Below are 21681 nucleotides of genomic sequence, written 5' to 3'. Positions count from 1 at the left end.
AATGGGTGTTTGAGAATGAGTGTTTCATAATGGGTGTTTGAGAATGAGTGTTTCATAATGGGTGTTTGAGAATGAGTGTTTAAGAATGGGTGTTTAATAATGGGTGTTTGAGAATGAGTCTTTAAGAATGGGTGGTTGAGAATGGGTGTTTAATAATGGGTGTTTGAGAATGGGTGTTTAAGAATGGGTGGTTGAGAATGAGTGTTTAAGAATGAGTGTTTGAGAATGGGTGTTTAAGAATGGGTGTTTAAGAATGGGTGTTTGAGAATGAGTGTTTAAGAATGGGTGTTTGAGAATGAGTGTTTAAGAATGGGTGTTTGAGAATGGGTGTTTGAGAATGGGTGTTTGAGAATGAGTGTTTGAGAATGGGTGTTTGAGAATGAGTGTTTAAGAATGGGTGTTTAAGAATGGGTGTTTGAGAATGGGTGTTTGAGAATGAGTGTTTAAGAATGGGTGTTTGAGAATGAGTGTTTGAGAATGAGTGTTTGAGAATGGGTGTTTGAGAATGGGTGTTTGAGAATGGGTGTTTGAGAATGGGTGTTTGAGAATGGGTGTTTGAGAATGGGTGTTTGAGAATGGGTGTTTGAGAATGGGTGTTTGAGAATGGGTGTTTAGGAATGGGTGTTTAGGAATGAGTGTTTGGGAATGAAGCACATGGAGTTGGAAAATGAGTGTTTGGGAATGAAGCATGTGTCTGGAGTTGGAGAATGATGGTTTGGGAATGAGGAAGAGAACAATGGGAAGGTTCTGATATAACGACAATCACAACGCATTTCTCTGTCCCTGATACAGGGTATGGGTAACATAACTAAACAGAATCACTTTGGAAATATCTAAACTAGGGATCTTCTATGTGTCGAGTGCAACTACTCGGGGTCTTTCCAAAACCACAACAATATCAATACTTAAGCACATCATAGATCAGAGACATAAACATAGGAATCACTTGTAACAGCTTCCTTTCTGATGTATAAAGTCCGGTTTCCTTCGACTGCTTTCGCAGTCCATCTATCTAGGAAGGACGGACCTGGAAGGAGAACACAAAATAATAAAAACATATGTAATGGTACATGGAATATTGCAATTTTTGGACAACAACCAACGCCAACAACAACAACAACAACCATGTATCTTTTTTTTGATGAGGTTCACTTCATTTTACATCCTCACATCGCCATGTTCATCGCTTTGCACTGTACACCATCCGGAGAGAGAAGGTCAAACCACCACAAAAACATGTCGAGCGTAGAGGAAAAAGTTTCGCACTTCACTGCACAACCTTTCATGGCTGCTGCCAATAGCATAATGAAAAGTCCTATTCTAATGTGAGTACGTCTATTAATTATGTACTATTGGAACATCAGTATGTTCATTAATTACATACTCATGCAATGTGAGTACGTCTATGAATTACATACTTATGAAATGTGTGGACAATACGACATCTATTAATTAATTTTCGTTGGAAAGTGAGGACCAAATGTCTATTAATTACGTGCTATTGAAATGTGAGTATGTCTATTAATTACGGACTGTTTGATTGTGAGTTGGACCGTGAGTACATTTATTAATGACGGATTATTGGATTGTGACATGGTCTATAAATTACATCCATTAATTACGTACCATTTGGAACATGTCTGTTGACCTTTAGATACTTTTTATACGTTTTACGACCCTTTAGACCTTAAATTACACCGTTTAGACACCTGAGCCACTGTCGACAATTTAGACCCCTTCAGACCATTCGACCTTCAGATCTTTTCAGGCCTTTGTCCATTAGACCATTTGGACCTTTCATTTGCAATGACCTTTCATTGAGTAAATCCTTCCATATATTTGCCACACAAAACAAGCCCTGGCGAGGGTCTGCAATCTCTGATTGGTCTTCCCAGTTCAGTACTTCTTTCTGTTGGAAGTTTACACCTGATTATCTGTTTCCCATTATGTCACAGAAATTAATCGCATCAACAACAATCATATGTTGATTTTTTTAATGGCGGAGTGTACAATGCACATGGTATATTCCCCACTGCCCTACCATGTTGTTTATAACCTATTCATCCTGTTATTTAGTTCTTCAATTCGCTTTGTCCTTGTCTTAATAAAAATAAAAAACCTGTATAAGTCGTATAAATTAAGTTAAGCTGAACAGGAAAGGATATTAGATAAGTTTGGGTTGATTTGGTCTCACGAATGACACTTACTCTAATTTAAGCCTGGAGAGATAAAAAATTATGCTCCACATATCTACAAGCTTGTCCCAGTTCAAAACAAACAAACAAACAAACAAACAAACAAAAACAACAAAACACATGTAGTCTTTAGAATGAGTTGAGTTCTGAACACAAGGCGATGGTTGTAGATATGTGATGATGATGCCGATTTGAAACGAGGTCTCGTGCCAGATTTATAAGATTTGTTCAAGGAATCAAGGCTGTAATTTGTTGTTTTAATGTTGTTTATGGTATGACCACAAAGTGATGACCAATAACCAATCTCGATGATATCAACCAGAATTACCGGTGAAGAAGTATCATGTATAACTCCTGTACTCCCTTCATCCCACACTCCACAAATCCTCCCTGCGTTCCTCCCCTCCTGTTCATTCCCAGCTGCACAGGCAGCGTTCCATGGTCGTGCTTCTTGGCAGAAGCTCAACGATTGGCTGAAGTACAGGCTGCAATGAAGCATGAAGGCATAACGAGAGACAGATGCTATAAGGAGTAGGTTACGTAGTAGGAAGGAAGGCTCATTTAGCGACCCCCAAGCCTTCAGCACTCGACCTCCGTGCCTTGTTGATCCGCGTGGACCACACTGTGTGGTCTGTCAGCACAGGTGGCGGCACAGGAGAAGAGTGGCTGGATGTTGTGGGTGTTCCAACTGATGAGTGATGTACAAGGGTACTGGGAAGTGGGTTAAGAAGGGAATTGGTGAAGTCAATGTGACAACATTTCTTACCTGCAACTTCCCTCTTATTTGCACGGCATCGGTGCACATAACATTTTGAGTTGACAGTCGCATGCTTTGAATGAATCACCTGTTTTTGGTACCTCTTTGGTTGCATGAAGGGCATATGTCCTTGTAAAAGTTCATGGCTCAAAAAGTAAAAGTTCAAAATTTATTTGGAAAAGTTCATGGCTACCTTTATTCAAGGTGTTATTTTACGTCTTACCGACCATATTTTTCTTTACAGCATGGGAATACCCAAAGGACTTTGGTGTGACACTGACACTCTCTCTCTCTCTCTCTCTCTCTCTCTCTCTCTCTCTCTCTCTCTCTCTCTCTCTCTCTGGATCTCTCTCTGGATCTCTCTCTGGATCTCTCTCTGGATCTCTCTCTGGATCTCTCTCTGGATCTCTCTCTGGATCTCTCTCTGGATCTCTCTCTGGATCTCTCTCTGGATCTCTCTCTGGATCTCTCTCTGGATCTCTCTCTGGATCTCTCTCTGGATCTCTCTCTGGATCTCTCTCTGGATCTCTGTCTCTCTCTGGATCTCTCTCTGGATCTCTGTCTCTCTCTCTCTCTCTCTCTCTGGATCTCTGTCTCTCTCTCTCTCTCTCTGGATCTCTTCTTAAATGCAACTGTTCAGAGGATTGTGAAATCACTGTGTTGCCTTCACTTAACTTTATAGCCTATAGAACCACTGAAATTTACAAATCACACATTACATCCTGGTCATCTCTTAACTAATTGCCTCCGCCACCAAAGGTGGACAGAAGTTATGTTTTCACCCCTCCCCTGTCTGCCTGACTGTCTGTGAGTAGGATATCTCAAAAAGTTGTGGGCAAATTCGGACGACATTTGGTGGACAGGTTGGGTGTTTGACGACAATTGATTGATTCGATTTTTTGTGAACATCCGGATCCAATAAAAAATTTTTTTTTTAATCCTACTATTAATTTGCAATTGGTCACTGGCTTTAACACCAATACAACTTTATATTACAGACCATAGGAATCAAAAAGCGACGTGTATATCGAACAAACAGTTTCAAATGGAGCACCTCGCCACCATTAAAGCATTTAAATTGCATCGGATGTGGCAATAAATGTGAATTGTTGCTCACAGCTTGCCAGCTCAATGACAGAAGATGCCATTTGCATTCTTCCCGTGCGGACACCACTGAGCTGAAAATACATAGAATTTAACGTCCATCCGAGAGGCGGCACACACATTGATGAATCACCCTGACTCGGAAACACCGGGATGACAGTTTATAGCTGGGTTGAGATTTGAACCCAGACTCGACAGCTTAGAGTGAGTGTGCATTCTTCTCGGCTATCCTGCCGTGGTGTAGGGATTAATTGCTTTGTATTTTGTAGCCACTGAAAACATTTTTCAATTCTCTCTTGAACTCCTTCTCATCCTCTAATTTATTTTGCCTTTCTAACACTAGAGATATCCCAATGGAGAACGGAGCAGTGGTACCACCATGGAAGCTTGTTGAGATCGAAGCTTGAAAAGCGCTCACCAAGTGGGTAAGCACTCAAGAAAGCACTCCAACGAAATGATTGAAGAAACTTTAAAAAACAGGTAAACACACCTTCCCCCTCCCACTCACCCCCTCCCCCGTGGAGAGTCCCATTACAAAACCAAATCCTCCAATTTGTACCACAACTATGTGTGCCGTCTACACGAGGGTGGTACAAATTCACTCGCTCGCACACGTGCACGGATTCTCACCGGCACGCTCAACTTTATCCACACCTGCACTGTGCAGCACGTCCTGCATGGCTTCGGCCTCGCAGCAGGACCGCTCTCCGCGTGCTGGAGCACATGCTTCCCCAGACGGATGCCTCAACTCTGCCACGGCGCCACACAACACGGGACCATGCAGTATGGGCCGGGGTGCAAAATCGGTCCGCGAATCCCACGCACCGCATACATGTAACCAAGCGCGCAGGCATGCACACACACCCATGGAGAGTCCCCTTCACAAATCAAAATCTATCCATTTGTACCACGTCCTTGTGTGTTGTCTACGTACCCTTACCTTGCAGCAACCGCCGACTGTACCTCCCGATCGGGACACAAACTGTGTGTGTAATACTGCTATTGATTCGAGCTGGAGCACTCACCAAGTGGCTTAAGCACTCAAGCAAGCATTCCAATGAAATGGTTGATAAGGAACTGCTGGCTTGGCAAGCGATAGTAAGCTGATTGGTAATGGGACATACCCGCGAAAACACTAAACATCGCCGATTTCTTAACATTTTCAGATTTCACTCCAGATTTTGAGTCATATCGTCCCCATGATCCGATCCACCAAACTCAAATTATGTTTCAATTACATCCTTTAATTATTCCGTGAGAGTACCGTAGATCGAGGAAAATCGTATCATATAATGCATGAAATCGCTCCAAGCTCCTAATTTGAAAACGATAGCACTTACAAAAGCGATCTATACAGCGATTCATAGGTATGTAGATCAGGCATTCGATGATATGAGTGAGGAAAGTGAAAAAAGAAAATTGAGCGCTTTATCGTTAAGAAAATGTTGTGGCCCTTTCCAAGTCAAGGCATTGTTGAGCAGGCCAAAAACGGTGGTGAATTCAGACCCCAGCGAGGGAGAGGGAGGTGACTGAGGATGCACCATGATACAGAATGTGGTTAAAAAGGCTGTTTTATCTTCAAAAGGGGTGCTTTAATCATCCAAACACCCAATTTTCATTCATGCACTTCCTTGGAGTTCCCTAAATATGCATGTAAAGTTTCAGGCTGCTTGGTTTCATGGTTTTGGAGTTATGGAGGCGACTGATCGACTGACCGACACACACTGACATTATGTATGTATATATATATATACTGTATATACTACATATATCAGGGCGGACAGTGACGTCAGCTTCACCAAGGCCCCTCCTCGCTGAGGGAGATCTATAAATTACGAAGCAACTCTGAGAGCGAAGAGCGTTGGAGTGAGAAGCGTTGGAGTGAGACAGTTCGCCGGCTGGTAGCGAAAGCAAGAAGGAAGGTCGGAGAGTGGTTGTGCTCTTTGGGGGTCGTTCGTTTTGAGTGTGAGAGAGCTGGGAAGACCTCGACCCAACCTTGACCGGGTCTCTCGTTGGGTCCTGTCTGCAGCCCTGATCCCCGCATCAGATTCCGCTCTACTCGAACTGGGCTCCTTCGCAGACACAGTCTCCACGCGTGCGGCGGTGGACCGAGCCGCACGACCATTGACAGGTGCCGCACCACGGAGCATCCCTTCCCTCCAACGTTCAAGTACCCGAAAGAACTGCGACCTCAGCTCACCTCCCTCTCTGCCTGCGGGGGTCCTTTGCCATACATCTGGGTTTATTTTGGTCTGAGTGTGTGGCACCATCTTTAAGTAGAATTGCATAAGTGTTTTTATTAACCTCCACCATCTTCGAAGATGGACGGAGGTTACTGTTTTCACCCCTTTCTGTTTGTTTGTTTGTTTGTTTGTTTGTGTGTTTGTGTGTTTGTTTGTTTGTTTGTGAACAGTATTACGGAAAAACTCCTCGACGGATTTCGACGAAACTTGGTGGGGGGGTTAGGTATGGTCCAAGGATCATGCCATTAAATTTTGTCCTTGGTCCCCCCCCCCCAAAAAAAAATTTTTTAGATAATTTTTATTTTTTTTGCATTTCAACATGTTTTAAGTGATTCCCAACCCCCCCCCCCCAAAAAAAATTGTTACCCCCCCAAAAAAAATTATTAGAGAATTTTTTTTTTTTTTGCGTTTCTTGATATATATATATATATATATATATATATATATATATATATATATATATATATATATATATATATATATATATATATATATATATATATATATATATATATATATATATATACTTGATATATATATATATATATATATATATATATATATATATATATATATATATATATATATATATATATATACACTTGATATATATATATATATATATATATATATATATATATATATATATATATATACACTTGATATATATATATATATATATATATATATATATATATATATATATATATATATATATATATATATATATATATACACTTGATATATATATATATATATATATATACTTGATATATATATATATATATATATATATATATATATATATATACTTGATATATATATATATATATATATATATATATATATATATATATACTTGATATATATATATATATATATATATATATATATATATATATATATATATACTTGATATATATATATATATATATATATATATATATATATATATATATACTTGATATATATATATATATATATATATATATATATATATATATATACTTGATATATATATATATATATATATATATATATATATATATATATATATATATATATATATACTTGATATATATACTTGATATATATATATATATATATATATATATATATATATATATATACTTGATATATATACTTGATATATATATATATATATATATATATATATATATATATATATATATATATATATATATATATATATATATATATATATATATATATATATATATATATATATATATATATCTATATATATTGTTGCGGATTCGCGCCCGCCGGCGTGCGAACGGCCACGTAACTCGAATCGCGGCACGTCGCCCACCGGACGGACAATCCAGTCGTGACCCTCTCGGACTAACGCCGGGAACCAGTCACGGGTGGACCTTTCGGTCTCACCACGATCGTGCCAATCGGCCCCCGCGTGGGATAGGGTTGCTCGCCAAATTCGACCTACCTAAGTACCCACACGGAGGGTAGACCGGGCGATCGCACCTCGCCGCAGGTCGACTTCGGACACGGGCCACTTTAAGCGACCCGTTCCGTACTATCGGGATAACCGAGCGGTGTTATTCGTCGGCCTCGACGGTTCGATTAATTATCGGGCGTTTTAGCCCACGACCAACCCTTTACGTGAAGCAAGATGGAGATTCAATGAAAGAAAAGACGAAGCGAAGCGGGAAAACAGTTCAACAATAAGCACATTTATTTCGCGATGAACGGAAAGCACACATATACAATTACACCAAAAGCAAATGTAATAGAAGAAGAAACACAATATTGCACAAAAAGCAAATGCAACAATGCAGATCTATTACCGACTACGCGAGCACTCGGCAACACTTATACAATTTTACTTCACAGACGGCGCCGACAACACGTATACCCAAAGCAAAAGAAAAGAACCACCCTCCAGGATGAGGCGGGCCTGGGGCCGAGACCGTGTCGGGCCTACCGTCTGATGATGAGACGCAGAGCGGCGGTGGCGCCTCAACTCCGCGGGCCTCGCGGACAGTGTCTGGTAGGGGGTGGGAAGGGGGCCCCCTTTGTCGCACTATCTCAGCGCGGGGGGAAACAGGAGGGGGTTGCTGATGCTCGGGGGAAGGAGGATATCACCCTGTCTCGGGTCCCGCGGCGAGCGTCTCCTCCTCGACCTCGGTCGCGTTGCTGGCCTCCCTGTGCAGCTCCCGGCACCGAAGCGAGCACCCCCTCGTCCGCCTTCGCCGCCGTCACCTCTCCACAGCTCCGTCTACTCGCCCTCTCCGTCTCCTCTCTTGGCTCGTCCCAACTCTTCACTCTTGACTTCTCTCACTTCTTTCCAGCTCCACCGACGACTCTCTTGAACTCCGCACAACTGCCTTTACTGACGAACGCAGCCGTTTATATAAGCCCCGTGGCTTCGCTCTTTCACCCTTGACCCTCTGCCTCCGACCCTTCACCTCTCTAACTGGCTCCCCATTGGCCCGAGGAAAAGTGGGCGTGAATGCTTTTTGATCCATGTATTTGCATTTAGCGACCGCCCTCCAACGCCCTGGAGGCGGGGCCAAATCGCCCCTCGCTCACCGATTGGACGGAACAAAAGTGGGCGTGAGTCGTTTTTGATCCGTTTTTCTTCGGAAAGTCTGTGATGTCTCTGAATACGCTGCTCGGTGCGCGCCCTGCACGAGTCCAGTATCGGTGCCCACGAGTGGCGCGAGATGGTGTGGATGCGATGGTGGCGAGTTGTGACGGTAAAGGTCGTGGCTGTTGTTGTGAAGCAGCGTTGTGGTTGGTGGTTGTTGTTGTGAGGCGGCGTTGTGGTTGGTGGTTGTTGTTGTGAAGCGGCATTGTGGTTGGTGGTTGTTGTTGTGAAGCGGCGTTGCGGTTGGTGGTTGTTGTTGTGAAGCGGCGTTGTGGTTGGTGGTTGTTGTGATGGCTGTTGAGACGTGGTTGGTGGTGGTAGTAATGGCGGCTGGTCCAAAATAAAGATAGTAAAAGAAAAACGGCTATCCTGAAGAGTCGCAGCCCGACTGAATGACATTTATTCCCTCGAAACAACGGGTTTGGGCCTAACTACACATATACTTACAGAGATATCTCACCTAAGGGACCTGAATGGTGGTTTGCGAATTTGGTCAACCACAACACTACCCCCTTCCCTTTTTACAGACTCGTCCCTCGACGTCCCTCGCCAAGTATATATATAATTGATATATATATATATATATATATATATATATATATATATATAATTGATATATATATATATATATATATATATATATATATATATATATATATAAAATATATATATATATATATATATATATATATATATATATATATATATTTTATATATATATATATATATATATATATATATATATATATATATATATATATATATATACTTGATATATATAATCCTTTAATCATCTTGGGGAATCAATAAGAATATCATGATGAATCCGTGCAAAGAAATTTGTGCCTTTGAGGTCGGTACATGCCAGCTTCCTGTTATACATTAACTCTAATCTCCATCATTGTAATATAAAAGCACAACAGGACCTAACTTAGCTCCTTGTAAGTAGTTATGTCCTCAAATCATTTTCTCAGTACAGTATATTGTGTATTAATTGACTTCTAGTTTATATTGCTTGATTGGAATAATGGGTAAAAAGTAAAAGGGGTAGAATTAATTTGTAATTAAATGAATATACATGTAATATTAATAATAACCAAGTTTGAATCGTTTTGTTTTGGGTTAGTATGCGGGAGTGCCAAGATGGAAAACTGGTGCAGGCAAAATGGGGCCAATGACCTTTATCCTGAACATTTTTGTTTACATATCTGTATTAACGAAAATTGTTGGAACAGACGTACAAATTAAAGCATGAATAATGAATATGCATGCAACATTTTCCTTTCTCCAAGTCTCTTTGGGTTGACTTCTTTATTAGTCTCGCCCTGAAGGGGTTGCAAGACCCCTTCAGTTTGCATGCACCAGCCCGTTTGTATGTGTGTGCGTGTGTGCGTGTGTGCGTGTGTGCGTGCGTGCACGCCTTCCCGTTTGTCCACATTTGTATTTTTTCACTTTAAAATGTTTTTTTCTCTGCAACTTCTTGTCTGATCAATGTGATAATTTAAACATCGGAGGGAATCCCTCTGGAGAATATTTTATTGGTAACTCTGACATTATAGGTTACATGGTATGACAGCAATATTGGATTCAAGGAAAAAATTTGGACATCTCCGAAACCACTCAATGAAAAATTTTTAAACTTGGCATATGTCATGAACTTCCCATGGGGTACATAGGGTGATAACGAAGACCTCATCAGTGAAGTGGTATTCCAGCCATAATTGATCGAATCTAAAGCCTTAACGAAAAATCTGAAACTTCATATACACAGCAGCATGGCTCGTCCAACATGTGAACACCTGCTCATCCAACATCTCATTCCAAAATCATGGCATTAATATGGAATCGGTCCCCCTTTGCTGCTATAACAGCTTCCACTCTTCTGGGAAGGCTTTCCACAAGATGTTGAAACATTGCTGTGGGGATTTGCTTCCATTTCGCCACAAGAGCATTAGTGAGGTCAGGCAATGATGTTGGGTTAGTCGGCGTTCCAATTCATCCCAATTCATCCCAAAGGTGTTCGATGGGGTTGAGGTCAGGACTCTGTGCAGGCTGGTCAAGTTCTTCCACACAGATCTCGACAAACCATTCCTGTATGGACCTCCCTCTGTGCACGGGGGCATTGTCATGCTGAAACAGGAAAGGGCCTTCCCCAAACTGTTGCCACAAAGTTGGAAGTACAGAATCGTTTTGAATGTCATTGTATGCTGTAGTATTAAGATTTCCCTTCACTGAAACTAAGGGGCCCAGCCCGAACCATGAAAAACAGCCCCAGACCATTATTCCTCCTCCACCAAACTTTACAGTTGGCACGATGCATTCAGGCAGGTAGTGTTCTCCTGGCATCCACCAAACCCAGATTTGTCCGTCAGACAGCCAGATGGTGAAGCGTGATTCATCACTCCAGTCTCCAGAGAACGTGTTTCCACTGCTCCAGAGTCCAAAGGTGTTGAGCTGTACACCACTCCAGCCGACTCTTGGCATTGCGCATGGTGATCTTAGGCTTGTGTGCGGCTGCTCAGCCGTGAAACCCCATTTCATGAAGCTCTCGATGAACAGTGTTTGTGCTGACATTGCTTCCAGAGTCAGTTTGGAACTCAGTAATGAGTGTTGCAAACGACGATGGATGATTTTTCCATGTTACACGCTTCAACTCTCGGCGGTCCCGTTCTGTGAGCTTGTGTGGCCTTCCACTTTGTGGGTGAGCTGTTGTTGCTCCGAGACATTTCCACTTCACAATAACAGCACCTACAGTTGACTGAGGCAGCTCTTGCAGGGCAGAAATTTAATGAACCGACTTGTTGAAAAGGTGGCATCTGATGACAGTGCCACGTTGAAAGTCACTGAGCTCTTCAGTACGGCCCATTCTACTGCCAATGTTTATCTTGGGAGATTGCGTAGCTGTGTGCTTGATTTTTACACCTGTCAGCAATAGGTGTGGCTGAAATAGTCAAATCCACAAATTCGAAGGGGTATCCGCATACTTTTGGCCATGTAGTATATCGATTGCCAACCCCATGTGAGTGAAGAATTACATTTATGACGTCATCGGTCATGTGGTCTGTCACCAATATTGGATTGAAAATTAAAATGTAAAAATCTTCTTCTCCAGCCCACTATTACATCCCTGGGTTATTAAGCCGCCATTTTGTTCTGCCTGCTCAAAAATTCCTTGACTTGGAACAGGCCGCAATGGTTTCTTCACGATAAAGCACTCAAATATATATATTTTTTCACTTTCCGCACTCATCTTATCGAATGCCTGATCTTCATACCTACAAATCGCTGTATCCATCACTTTTGTAAGTGCTATAATTTTCAAATCAGGAGCTTGGAGAAATTTTATGCATTAAATGATGCGATTTTCCACGATGGACTGTCACGGACAAATTAAATATAGAATCGAAATATGATTTCAGCTTTGAGGATCGGATATCGTGGACTAAATATATTTCAAAATCTGGAGTGAAATCTGAAAATGTTCATGAATTAGCCCCATCCGCCTGTGTTGGGCCCCGCGGTGTCGTGCGGTGCACGGGGTTGCGCCTCACCCGCTGAAAATGTTGTGCAAGTTTTCTTTTTTTACACGACAGCTTTACAAGCTGCTTGGTTGTTTGTTTGCAAGCCATTGTTTCGATTACATAAAGGCTCCTTCGTTCACTGCTGTTGTGTCTGGGCACCTCACAACTCTGAAAAAGGAGAGAGGAAGAAGAAGATGAGAAGAAGAAGAAGAGATGAAGAAGAAGAAGAATGTTGAGAAGAAGAAGATGATGATGATGATGATGATGATGATCCCTCATTCTCCATATTCAGTGAAGCGTCAGGTGGAATTTCCTTGCGATGGGTGGAAGAGAGACCAGTAAAGCGTCTTCAGTGTTCACACACATCTTTTTTACAATGAGGTACGGTCTGAGTGCGTGACGTGGTAAGGTGAAGTGAGCAACGTGGACGAGGTACCAGGTAAGCAGTTGATTCACCTGTGTTATGTTAGTGTTAATTCATTGGCAAACAAACTGTAAAATAATTATATAAAAGACATCGCCACGTATGACGTCATTGTCTTTGATTGAATATTTTTATTCCACTATTTTGAGCCCCATTTCAGTTCTGTTGCAGTTGGTAACATCGTCACGATGTCTCCGTGCGAGACGTGTCGCCCAATGTGTAAAATCATTAAAACAGTACGTGGTGTAAAGTAATTTTCTAAAGTGTCGCTGCGTATGACGTCATTGACTTTAATTGAATACTTATATTTCGCTACGTAGTGTGAAGTAATTTTATTTGTGTGAGGCCAGAGGGAGAGGGGTGGGAGGAAGGAGGAGAAAGGGTGAGAAGGGAGGGGGTGGGAGTCTAGTGTGAGGAGGGAGGGGGTGGGAGTCTAGTGTGAGGAGGGAGGGGGTGGGAGTCTAGTGTGAGGAGGGAGGGGGTGGGAGTCTAGTGTGAGGTGGGAGTCTAGTGTGAGGAGGGGGTGGGAGTCTAGTGTGAGGAGGGAGGGGTGGGAGTCGAGTGTGAGGAGGGAGGGGTGGGAGTCGAGTGTGAGGGAGGGAGGGGTGGGAGTCGAGTGTGAGGAGGGAGGGGTGGGAGTCGAGTGTGAGGAGGGAGGGGGTGGGAGTCGGGTGTGAGGAGGGAGGGGTGGGAGTCTAGTGTGAGGAGGGAGGGGGTGGGAGACTAGTGTGAGGAGGGAGGGGGTGGGAGTCTAGTGTGAGGAGGGAGGGGTGGGAGTCTAGTGTGAGGAGGGAGGGGGATGGGAGTCTAGTGTGAGGAGGGAGGGGGATGGGAGTCTAGTGTGAGGAGGGAGGGGGTGGGAGTCGAGTGTGAGGAGGGAGGGGGTGGGAATCGAGTGTGAGGAGGGAGGGGGTGGGAGTCTAGTGTGAGGAGGGAGGGGTGGGAGTTTAGTGTGAGGAGGGAGGAGGATGGGAGTCTGGTGTGAGGAGGGAGGGGGTGGGAGTCGAGTGTGAGGAGGGAGGGGGTGGGAGTCGAGTGTGAGGAGGGAGGGGGTGGGAGTCGAGTGTGAGGAGGGAGGGGTGGGAGTCTAGTTTGAGGAGGGAGGGGGTGGGAGTCTAGTGTGAGGAGGTAGGGGGTGGGAGTCTAGTGTGAGGAGGGAGGGGGTGGGAGTCTAGTGTGAGGAGGGAGGGGGTGGGAGTCTAGTGTGAGGAGGCAGGGGGTGGGAGTCTAGTGTGAGGAGGCAGGGGGTTGGAGTCTAGTGTGAGGAGGGAGGGGGTGGGAGTCTAGTGTGAGGAGGCAGGGGGTGGGAGTCTAGTGTGAGGAGGCAGGGGGTGGGAGTCTAGTGTGAGGAGGCAGGGGGTGGGAGTCTGGTGTGAGGAGGAAGGGTGTGGGAGAAGGTAGGAAGAGGGAAGGGTGTGGTGTGGGAGTCTGGATGGAGGGGTGGCATTGCCTGGCAATGCCGGGTACCTTTGCTAGTAATCAATAATGTTATGGATAATAGCGATGCATGTAACATAATAGGGCGCATGGATGGTATGGGTATATGGGCCATAATAGTAGTGCGTGTTCATTTAACGATAGTATTTTTGTTTGGAATGAGCGCGCGAAGCGAGACTTTGTGCTCTACCAAATGCCATTCTAGTTATGGCAATGAACATACCTCGATGAGAAAACTTTTATGTTAAAAAAAAAACTAGAAGGGCATTCGGTAGAGCACAAACCTCCACCCCGCTATCCATGATCCATGACATTTCGGGCCCAATACATTTTTGAAATATCATGCTATACAATACTATATCGATTTTGGCCCCATCTCTCAATGGTGAAGAATCACTTAAAAAATTAAATAATCCTTTTATCCAGATCCGGATTCAGATTTTCACCAAAATCGAATCAATTTATCCTTGCCACACCCTCAAACTGTCCACCAAGTTTCATCCGAATCCGTCCACAACTTTTTGAGATATCGTGCACACAAAGAAACAGACAGAGGGGTGAAAACATAACCTCCTTCACCTCCGGTGGTGGAGGTAAAAATAATCGTAACAATATTTGAAGATTCACTTCCCTTAAACTGTATTACCAGGACTGACACGATTCACAGATATTGCGTTGCATGACAAACTGCACCGTCCATCAAAAATAAGTTAAGCTGGGTGTCCTGTCTGCGAGCACTAGCTTTTGGACATCAAATATCTGAAGGCGTATTTTGTGGAGAGTTGTCGATTTATTGCCGGCACCCTGAACAAATTACAAATTTCAACCCAAATCGGCTCCAGTCAAACGTGAGGCCTTGTCAGCCTGTTCGTGAAAAACTTGGGTGAAAAATCTCTCCCTTGGCCAACAGCACAAGAAGGTTAGACTATCCGGGGCCATTAAGGGATAGTAAAAGTAGTAGCAGTAGTAGTAACTCGAAGTAGTTGCCTAATAGACATTGTACTCTCAGATATTTGGGAATGACATGTAATAAGATAAGGTGAAATCTCTAAACCCTGACACTTCTTCTATTCCCCCCACCTACTTCGATATGTTCTATACATTACACTTCCCCCCATTTTTGGTTATCATTCCTCTTTTCTCCTCTCAACCTCTTTCTCTTCCATCAAGTCACCAAATTCTTCCTGTTACACTCCTCGAATTCCAAACCCTGCCTTCTCTTCATTATCATCTCTTGATATTTTCTCAATCTTTCTTTTCAATTTGTCCTCACCCTGTACCGATTCCCATCCCACCCCACGCCCACCCCCTTCCACCAGTCCACACATTCATATGACACTCACCTGGTTCGTTTTCAGGGTTCCTCATTTTAGCGTTACTGCAAAGTCACCTTCAACAAGGAATATGCTTTGCACAAAGGAATGAAGTCCACATAATTATCAATAGAAAGTACATGTCCATACGATGCCATTGCAATTTCTTGTGCTACGTGACGCGTTAGTCCATGAGCAGACAGAAAGGTAATTGTAGATAACTACTCTCACAGGTAAGGCCACTCCATTTTCATGCAAGACATGTATTTTTAAACCAGCACATGCACAGATCCATTACATGGAATAAAGCGTTATCGTCTTTATAATGTGGCTGCCAGGATAGCCGAGAGGTGCGCACACTCACCTCTGACCTGTCTAGCTTTGGGTTGAATCTCGACCCAGCTTCGTCAATGGCTGACATTACTGAAACATATTCTAATGAATACCGCAGTCTTTGTTTTTTTTTTGACAACATTTTTCGCTTTTTAATGGAAAATGACATAATAAAAAATTCTTCTTTTTCATTAAATCACAGCCTAACTTTCATTATATGCAAAATTACAAATTTAAGCTGTACGGACTATTTGGCCAGCAAGGGCATGATGAGGATTTATTACAATTGGAAATTAGGAATTTTGAGTTGTCATGGAATTCTTCCTTTCTCATTGTGGAGAAAATATTCAGCATGTCAATGGTCGACTTGTGATGCAGTCACCTGGCTGTGAAACAAGCCATGAAAGTCCAACATTATAGAGTAACGTGGGGGGCAAAATGCCGGTGTCAGGATAGGTGGGGCAAGTTGTTATGGATAGGTAAACAGTGCCCTCTGTTGTAAATTTAGCTCCTGATCTATTCATTGCTAAATCAGGGAATCAAATCAATTAATATGATCTGTATTATCTGCTCATATGTTCAGAAGAGGCTATCTATACAATATGTATAAAAATGGAAGATATTTTTAATATTTCCATTTCCAGGACCCAGAGAAGAATTGGGGGAAACTATAGACCTGTTAGTTTGACTTCAGTTGTGGGGAAGGTGTTGGAGACATTAATTAAGGACCGGATGAAGAACCATTTAAATAAATACAAACTGATTAAAGGTAGAAGTTCATGGGTTTACCAAAGGTAGTTCCTGTTTAAGAAATATTTTAGAGTTCTATGAAGGAGTGTCTGATTGGGTGGATGAGGGAAAGGCAGTGGACATAGTATATCGAGACTTTAAGAAGGCATTTGATAAGGTACCACATCGGAGGTTGTTATTGAAGGTTGCTTGTGGAGTAGCTAGTGGATAGCTAACTCGATTGGAAACTGGATTCGTGATAGGAAGCAAAGAGTGTTTGTGAGTGGGTGGATGTCTAGCTGGGAAGATGTAAGTGGACCATTATTAGAGATCTCAGAGTTCAGTTCTGGGACAATTATTATTATTCATAATTTACATCAACTATTTTCCAAAAAGGGAAGGGTGATCGCCAGGACTGCAACAACTACTGAGGGGGTGATGCTGCTCTCAGTGTTGTGCAAGGTCTTTGCTCGGATAATTATTGATGGGGTTCGCCACCATCCGCTTGAGCACCAGCGTCCAGAGCAGTCAGGCTTTACACCAAAGAGGTTAACGATTGACCGTATCCTTGCTCTTCAGGTCCTCACTAAACTCAGACGAGAGTTTCGGCAGGGGCTGCTTGCAGCCTATGTTGATCTCCGCAAAGCGCTTGATTCAGTGAATCGGGGTGCACTCTGGAGGATTCTTGGTCTTCGTGGAGGGCCACCAAAAATGATCGATCTGATGTCTGAACTTTACTCTGGTACTGAGAGTGCTGTGAGATGGGTGATACCATCTCCGACTTATTTCCAGTTATTACTGGGGTTCCTCAGGGGTGTGTACTGGCCCCCAAACATTTCAGCACCTGAATGGACTGGCTTCTGGGGAGGATGTCGGAGAGATCAAGCTGCAGTGCATTGTTTGGGAATGTCAAGATCTCTGACCTTGATTTTACAGATGATTCAATCATCTTTGCAGAGATGCTGAATTCCTTGTGGGGGCCCTCAAGGCACTAAATGAGGAGTTGGAGCCACTGGGATTATGGGTTTCCTGGGTCAAAACTAAGATCCAGGCTTTCATTGACATCTTGTCTGTACCTATTTGTGGTGAGGATGTTGAGGTCACGGAGAAATTAACTTCCCTTGGCAGTGATATTCGTGTCTCTGCTGGCTGCAAGCCAGAGGTCAATAGACATCTGGGTCGAGCCTAGGGAGTCATGGATTCACTGGATCATGGGCTGTGGTGTTGTCGGTATCTGTGCATGAGGATGAAAGTCCAAGTCGTCAGGTCCTTGGTGCTTCCAGTGTTGGTGTTTGGTGCTTCCAGACTCTGAATCTGTACAGGAATCTGAGATGGAGACTCAATTCCTTCGGAACCAGGTCTCTTCAGAGAATCCTTGGCTCTCGCTGGTTAGATTTTGTGTCCAACAAGTGGTTGCTGAGAGAGACTCAAATGAGATTTGTTTCTAGTATAGTCCGTGAGCATGAGCTGTGGTTGTATGGTCATGTGGCTCGTTTTCCTGACGCTGTTCCTGCTCACCAGATTCTCTCACAAAGGGAGCCTCGTGAGTGGAGGAGGTCAATGGGCAAACCACATGCCTCGTGGTTGCAGCAGGTTTATCGGCATCTCAGGGAGATGGAGATGGGCCAGGTCGGCAGAAAGTGGACGCAGCGACGCGCTGCTCCAGTGCTTGCTCCCATACCTGACGTGAACGGATTTGGATAGTGGGGTGAAGAGTCAGCTTTCTAAATTTACAACTGACACTAAACTTGGGGGTATGCTCGACAGTGCAGAGGTGGGGAGGGGGGGGAGAGGTGATCAGATTTAGGAAAGTCTGTTTCCATTAATGGATTGGGCAGATGATTGACAGGTGATAAACAAGTAAGGTGCTAGGGATGGGTAAGAATAATAAAAATAGGATCACGCATCCTGAAGCTCACCGGGTTCAGGAGCAATAGTTACTAAAACTCCCCACAGCCCTCCTTAGACTCTGATTTTTTTTTTTTTTTTTAATGCTGTGAACAAATGTTGTCACATCATGTGTGTTAAAGGTTGTGGTCAAGTTTCGTTGAAATTGTGTGTGTAGTTTCATAGAAAAGAGCAAATACCTATTTTGGGGGGCTCAAATCCCCGACAGACCACCCTACACCCTGATTTTTTTTTTTTAATGCCGTGAACAAACTTTAGTACATCATGGGTGATGAAGGTTGTGGTCGAGTTTCATCAAAATTGTGTATGTAGTTTCGGAGAACAGAGCAAATACATATTTTGGGGGGTCAACCCCCCCCCTCTCATAGACCCTCTTAATGAGTGCATATTTTGATGCAGTCAATACACCTTCGTTTAGCATCAGATATGAAGCCTGTGGCAAAGTTTCATCAGAATCGTGTGTTTGGTTCAAGCAATAATGATTTAAGTGTTTACAGACTGACTGACTGACTGACTTACTCACCTACGGTCACTGCTCAATCACATAAACCCACCTGTCTAAAGTGCAGGTGAACTACAAATGGAGATTACATGATACAAGGGGCAATGTTGTCGTGTGTTACACAGAAGTATCTGGGGTTGGTAATAGATACGGGAGTTAAGCAAGCAGCACAGTACCAGGCAGCTATAGGTAAAGCAAATATGGTTTTAGGTTGTATTCGGAGGGGGATCAATTACATATCAAAAGGGGTGGTTTTAACATTATATAGGAATTTAGTGAGGGTCACATCCAGAATAAGGTGTGCAGCTTTGGTCACCACATCTCAGGAAGGAGATAGCTGCCATCGAGAGAGTTTAGTGCAGGGCTACGCAATTGATTCCGGGCCGAGCTCGACTCAACTATGAGGACCGGCTGAAGGAGACAATGCCTTACACACTAAAAGGAGGTGGTTACGAGGGGATATGATAGAGATTAAAGAAGTTTAAGATAATGAAGGGTATAAATATAATGAATACAGAAGAGTTTTTCAGCAGAATAGACAGTGATGGGACCAGAGGCCATAGCCTGAGAGTAGCGAAGAGGAGTGTTAAGATGGTAGTAAGGCAGGGAAGGGTCTTTCACTTGGAGAGTAATTAATGCAAGGAATGGTCTCCCTGGAAAGGTAGTGGCAACAGAAAGAAGAAATAGATTTAAATTGGAATTAGATAGTGTTACGGATCAGTATAACGTTTCATTGTGCTTTGGCAAGGTTATATGAGCTGTTAAATTTCCTGTGTTAAGTCACAACAACAGCACCAATAACACCACATGAGGAATAAGGCAAGGTGTTTGAGAACTGAAAGAGAAGGAGATCAGGACGACGAGGATAAAAGGCATGGACACATTCTCTTGAGCTGCCACACTCTGTTTCAAGTGGTGCATATCATTTTATAACCGACATAATCAGTGGCAAGCTTGGCAAGCGGTAAGCAATCTGTTTGATGACTGAATGCATCCAAAAACGGCCACAACAGTCAGATTCAAAACTATTGGTGGCAATATTGCTCGCATATCCTGTCACAGAAGTCATTGAAATGTGCAGATCATACTTTTATTGTTACTTATACTTTAAATCATAATTCGTTAAAATACAAACATTATAGCCCCCCCCCCAAAAAAAAAGGAATTCACAGTGGTAGGTCCATGAATAAGCTTGGGAGGGGGATTCTCACAAGGAGACACAAAGAAATTAGACACAGGTTGAGGCCATTCAGCCCATCATGCCTGTGCCCCATCAGCACCACACAAATTTATCAACACAAGATCCAAAGAAGAAAATGCAAAAATATATAAATTTTTAGATCCTCGTGGAGGATCTCGAAGTCTTGCATTGTTGTTCTTCATCTCCTTCTTGTGGACTTTTTTGTTTCACAGCCTACAGTTTTCATCTAAACTTCCTGAAACTTGGCATATATCTGTAAAAATACCCTGCGCAGACAGTAACCATCTCCGATTTTGAAAATTCCTCCGAGAAAAAAGTTATGACGTCAAAATATCTCCGCTAATGGAAATCGCCTAAAAAATTATCTCCGAAACTTGGCAAGCTTTTTGAATTCTGTTTGTGGGAATCGAACAGGGCATTAGCAGAGATAATTTATCGCAAACCTGATACTTCACAATGACGTCATATTCCTTTTATGACGTCATCATTAAGAGGATGAGGATCTTAGCTCATTTGAGCTTGTTAATGAAGTATTTTTTTGTGGTCGTTTTTGTAGTTTTTGCATTTTTTTTTTTTTCCCCCAGAGGAGGGGGCATGGGCTTGGTTAAAAAACACACATCAACCACACAACATTCCGTGACGAGACCCCCACCAACAGCACTCTGTACACATGTGCACAATCACCCATCAATGCTCAAACTACTTAAAAGTCTCATCAACATTCCCATACCCTTCTGTCTCCATAACTTCCAGGTACCTACCTAATTCTAATTTAAACTTATCTGCTGTTTCTGCTGCCACGACCTTGCCAGGGAGACCATTCCATGCATTAACTACTCTCTGAGTGTCTCCTCATAACCGCCTCCTTTCTCGTGTATAAAGCCCCGTCTCCTTCAGCTGCTCCTCATAGCTGAGTCTCGATCGGCCCGGAATCAATGTTGTCCCCCTGCGCTGAACCCTCTCTATGGCATCTATGTCTTTCCTTAATTGTGGTGACCAGAACTGCACACAATATTCCAGATGTGACCCTCACTAAATTCCATGTACAATGTTCACACCACCTCTTGATTTATAATTGATCCCCCTCCGAATAAAACCCAAAACCCTATTTGATCTACCTGTACCTGCCTGGCATTGTGCTGCCTGCTTACCTCCCATATCTATTACCACCCCCAGATCGTTCTCCTGTGTGACACGCTCCAAAATTACCCCTTACATCCTGTAATCTCGATTTTCATTGTTCTTTCCCATCCCCAACACCTTACACTCACTCAGGTTCAACTCCATCTGCCAATCTTATTCCCAATCGATACAAGTATCAATACTTTCCTGAATCTGATCACCACCCCCCACCTTGCTATCCACTTCACCCCCAAGCTTTGTCA

At 42.9% G+C, this 21681-nt stretch overlaps 1 protein-coding gene across 1 annotated transcript in view; it reads left to right on the top strand.

Annotated features, from left to right (window-relative positions):
• The window catches only part of IQCB1 (IQ motif containing B1), a 122669-nt gene that overhangs the window by 66174 nt on the left and 34814 nt on the right, over positions 1–21681 (top strand). Inside the window, exon 3 of the mRNA XM_085870015.1 lies at positions 4400–4481. The gene's annotated coding sequence lies outside the window, so the exon portion shown is untranslated. The remainder of the gene's footprint in view (positions 1–4399; positions 4482–21681) is intronic.

The sequence above is a fragment of the Eptatretus burgeri genome, chromosome 2 (genome assembly GCF_056783735.1).
Source record: "Eptatretus burgeri isolate ZD-2024b chromosome 2, Ebu_testis_v1, whole genome shotgun sequence".
NCBI lineage: Eukaryota > Metazoa > Chordata > Myxini > Myxiniformes > Myxinidae > Eptatretus > Eptatretus burgeri.
Note: the sequence above shows the minus strand (reverse complement) of the source record. Positions and strands in the feature narration are given on the sequence as shown.